The sequence below is a fragment of the Daphnia magna genome, linkage group LG4, assembly GCF_020631705.1.
Source record: "Daphnia magna isolate NIES linkage group LG4, ASM2063170v1.1, whole genome shotgun sequence".
In the NCBI taxonomy this organism is placed as follows: Eukaryota; Metazoa; Arthropoda; class Branchiopoda; order Diplostraca; family Daphniidae; genus Daphnia; species Daphnia magna.
Window position 1 is genome coordinate 7,773,635 of NC_059185.1, and position 5,242 is coordinate 7,778,876.

A 5,242-nucleotide genomic window follows, 5' to 3' on the forward strand; every position below is an offset into this window, starting at 1 on the left:
GAAAAAACTTACATGAGAGATTCGTTCCACCAAGTCATCCATGATGTTGCATGCGACGGCCTTGTTATAAGATCCATCCATCTGTTTCAAATTTCATTCTTTTTCAAACTTTTTTGTTTATGAATATTTTTTCATAGCTTATACAGAACTGGATAGCCCTCACCAAGAGCTATCCATTTCCGCAAAATTTATTTATTTCGGGATGAAACAGTACCCATCAAACGATTAGGTACACACCCGTTTTTTAAGTGCATTCTTATGGCGTTACGGGTCTCAGGAAAACTTAAATATCTTTTTACTGGTCAGGACTAAATTTGTTTTCTTTTTTCCTCTATCAGAAGAGAAAGTGCTCTAAAAGTTGTCTTGACATGAAAAAATTGTAGGAGTTACACCCAGGGCACTAAAGTATCGTTCACATGATTAGGTACACCATTTTTCTCCCCATAAACGCCATGTTAATACCGGCGTTTCCAAAAATATAAATCAAATACTTCAAAACATCCTCTTATTTCCCTTTTTATTTTATTTTTTCAATACGAAAAATCTAGCTGTGTTTAAAGAAAAAAAATAGGAGCACTTGAAATTGATCCCAGCGCCCCTGGTGGCGCAACCAAAAATCATAATTTTCTCTGTAAAACATTTCAGTGTAACAACTTTGGGGTATAGGGAAGCATTTTTTTAGTTCAAATAATTCAAAAACATGCACTATATTCTAATAGAGTAAAGAAAAATGCATCGTTTGGCATAAAAAAAATAATTTAAGGATGTTTTGAAGTATTTAATTTATATTTTGAATTTAATTTGCGCGCCCCTAGTTGCCGCATGCATAACTATTTTTCTGACAGGAAAATATCAGAAAATGATACATAGCCTGCCACGGCAAAATTTATTACCAAAAATGGATCAAAGTTTAAGCATAACAAGTGGCCGGAAGGAGTAGATTACGTATTTGTACACATAAAAAGCTTAGTTAGCCTTTCATAGTCTTATATTTGGTGTATTTTAAAAAATAATTAAGAAGACACGTAGTGCCATAAGAAAGCACGGCGGAAAAACTCGCGTTCGGATACTTGTGCACTGATATGCCAGCCAGCGGCTACAAGTCATAAAAATTAAAAAAAAAATTTGTTTAGATACCCTTATCTATTATTAGGCCACAAAATTATTTTCATCGACTTAGGTGGATTTTTTAACCCTCTTTTTCTCAATCGCGCTAAGCACGCTCAGTCATTTGAACCCATTCAAAAATGGTCCGAAAACGCGAAGTGTTCGGATACTTTTGGCACCTACTGTATGTCGTGTTTCAACTATGCAAATGAACTCGTAGGTGATGCGAAAACTCATTACTTAGAAAAGTTAAAATTGTTAAATAGTGAGTGTCCCTATTCAACTCCCAATTCTATGTGGAAACACAGATTAGATTGTTGCCTACAGTTTTACCAGAGTAATAGAATACTATGTATAATATATTAGTATGGTATATGTATATAGTATTCTATTATATATATAGTATTCTTTTACTCTGGTAAAACTGAAGGAAAAAAAACAAAGGGTTTCTAAGAATTCGGCAACAATGGTTGATACTGCAAAAAAGGGATTTCCATAATTTCGTTTTTTAACTACTCTAAAATCGTCGAATAAAAAGAATAAATCTGAAAATTGGGCTACAGGTAGAAGTAACATAGCTCTTTTTTAAGCCCTTTTGCGTCTTCGTAGCCCTAGCTGTTTGTTTAAAAAAAAGGCCAAAGTGACCTCATTTGCATAAGGTCCTCTCGACTCTCTAAAGACTTTTTTCATCAAATTTTAACCCATTCTTCCCATAAAAAAAAATTCTGGAAAAAATTTGGGACGTTCTCACTGTTTATGAGAACGTACACACAAAAAATAGTATCATTTGGGTGAAAATTGTAGCACTGAGAGAACCGCAAAAACGGCGTTTTTGCATAAAGTTCTCTCAGGCTTCCAAAGAGTTCTGGTAGGTATTGTACTTTGAACGGATTGAGAGTTACCATACTCAGTACCATTAAAGTGACTAATTATTTGCTGGACGAAGGTTATGGGTATGTCCTAATTGGAAAATTTAACCAGAACTGCATAGAGGTACAGTATTTATTTTTTTTTTCTTATGTCGTTTAAAGAAGAGAAAAGTTTAAAAAAAGAGATTCTTTGAAATCATACGTATAAGTGGCCGCTGTGGCAACAAGCCAACTGTTACACCTTTTCTTCAACTTTTCCGTTTGTTAACGCTGTATTACCCTACCAAGAAGATATTGCGTGTGGCCAACTGTGATAATTAAGAAAAGAATGTTGTTCTAACTTCTTACAGCAGTGCGTGGATGAAATCTCGCTTCAATCAAAATCAAACATTGGTGAGGAAACGGAAAGAACATCTTCGGGATATCCTGTTAACAGGTATTGAAACGAGGAAAGCTCATTTTCAATTCCTGTAACATGTTTAACTTGATTTGTGATGTAGAACGAGCATTTTTAACTTTAGTAAAATGTGAAGGAAAATTTATGCGTGATGCTTTTGAGTCAATACTTGTTATTATTGCTTCCAAGAAACTGCCTTTGATTTGTTGTCCAATTCACTTTAAGTCCCTAATGTGTGAAAATACGTTTCCATTGTTTTGGGAAAAAATATTTATTGGGATAGTAGAAAAAAACGCACTGAAGCTCACGGCACAATGAAAAAGGAAAAGCTACAAAAATGAAGACGATAAATATCTGTTCTGTGTTGAAATTAAGAAAATATACTAAGAATATACTTACGAACTTGCACCTAAACTTCCGTGAAATTATAAAAAGTAGTGGTTTTCTGTAGATTAACAAAAATTGAAATGTTGATTGTTGTCTTAAACATAATTCCATTACAATAAACTTTAGCTTGTTGATGTTTTTTATTTTTTTCTTTAATGTTTATTTCATAAATGTTGTTTAAATGTGAATTTTGTTTTTACGCAAGTTTTATTTGTGTTGGTGATATTTTTAAAAAATTGTGTGTATATTTTTAACTAGAATACACTTTTTTAGCGCGTTTTAGACCGATTAAATTTTTTTAATGTGTTTCATTGGGAATTTTTTCCTTTTTCCTCAATGTAATTTCAATCGTGGATGGAAAACGCAGCAGAAACACTGAATGGAAATTTAAAACTTTTACTGAAATCACACTGTAAGACGTTTAGGCCTTTTATTAAACCTACATCAAATTCGTTGAATGATAAGAAATTAATTAAATTAAGCAATAATCAGCACCATACTGCTGCAAGGCTTTTGAAAAGGAGGGTCAGCGTCTCGATTGGTGGTCCGTACTTAGCATTCGCTATGACGGAGAACATTCGTTGAGGTTGAGGCACTGTTTGTGGACGTGATCTATGTGTGCCTTCCATTGGAGTTTCTGATCGAACCAAACACCAAGGAATTTGAATATCGGTTGGGAAGGGATGCGGTGTCCGTTCATGAATAGTAAGGGGTCCGTGCCGGATTTGTAAGATCTGGTGAACACGACTATGACCGATTTATCCGGAGCAAATTTAAATTTCCACTTTCTGCTCCAGCTGTATATCTTGTTTAGGGCAGGCTGTAAGATTTCTTCCGCGTCTGCTGGGCATGGAGTGGTAGCGTAGATGATGATGTCGTCGGCATAGAGGAGTGTTTTGGTGGGGGAGGGGAGCGAGGGGAACATTACGTTGAAGAGGAGAGGGCTAAGGACCGCTCCTTGTGGTACACCGTTTTCCATCGATTTCGGTGGAGAAAGTAGGTTTCCAATTCTGACACGCATTATACGATTTAAAAGGAAGTTTCTAAGCCATGCTAGGATGGGACCTGGGATACCAAGTTTGGTTGTTTTGTACAGAAGGCCTTGGGTCCACACCGAGTCATAGGCCTTAGATATGTCTAGGAACGCGGCTACCGTTGATTGCTTTATGCTTTAACTCTGTTTGATGTCCGTCTCTAGTTGTATTATGTGGTCCAAGGTACTACATTCTCTTCTAAAACTGACTTGCTCTCTGTTCAAAAGTCCTTTTGATTCCAGGAACCAATGGATGCGTTTGGCGAGGATTCGTTTCATAGCTTTGCAAAGGCACGAGGTGATTGAGATAGGTCGGTAGGAGGTGGGATCCTCCGCTGGTTTACCGGGTTTTAGGAGAGGGATTACGGTAGCTTGCTTCCATTCTGTTGGGACGAAAGCATTTTTAAGGAGCGTGTCAAACAGGTGTCTGAGGCAGTCTTGGTTTTCCGCTGAGAGATTTTTTACCATCCGGTTGTCAACCAGGTCCATGCCCACTGCCTTGCTTTTTGATTTTGGCAGGCATTTTGTGATTTCTTCTGCCGATATGGGGTCGTTATGTATGTTAGGGGTTGGTGAGGAGATCCTTTCGTTTATAGTGGCCTCGAAATGCGCATTGAGCAGGATGTTTGATGGGTTTGCGCAGCTGAATTGTTGTAAGAATAATTCTGTTTTTTCGGTCAGGGAGTTAATGGCGTTACCATTTAGTTTTATTGTTACGCCATCTGGGGAGCTATTAATGCCTTTTCCTGCCATGCATTTAACGAAAGATCAGAGTCTTGGTTGGTCCTGAGGGCCGAGGTTGGAGAGGAAAGATGTCCAGGTTTTCTTTTTTCTTTTATAATGTATTTCTTTTTTAAGGCAAACGCTTTGCTCCACTCCACCCTTAGGTTGGTTGAAAGGGGAGAGTTGCGCCACCTTCTAAAGGCTTTTCGAGTGATGACCATTCTGGTGCATTCTTCGTCCCACCATGGACGGCTTAGTTCCCCATGCCTATCGGTTGGAGGTTCCGGGTTTTTTAAGTGTAGGTTGTTGGATTTTTGCAGTCCTTTGGTGAAGAGCGTAATTGCGGCCACCGGATCTGATATGGTGAGGAAGTTATCTTCTTTTAGTTATTCGTAGAGGCTTTTGTTCTATTTCCCCCATTCTTTCTCATTGATGATCCAGCGATCTTGATGGCTGGTATTACGTGCGGGTGTGCTGTTTAGCGTGACGGTTAAGGGTAAATGGTTAGACTTACCCAACCCTGCCCTATGCGTCCATCACTCCGTCTACCCTCCCTCTTTAAGGAAAACATACAAAAAAAACCTTTACCCCGCCAATAGGTGGCTTTAAAAAATTTAATTGGTGTTCGTATTTTTGTGCAGGATACTGTACATAGATTGGCTGTTTAGTAGTGCTTCGTAGAGGGATCTTCCAGCTTTGTTTATTTGTGCCCTATTTTCCCACATG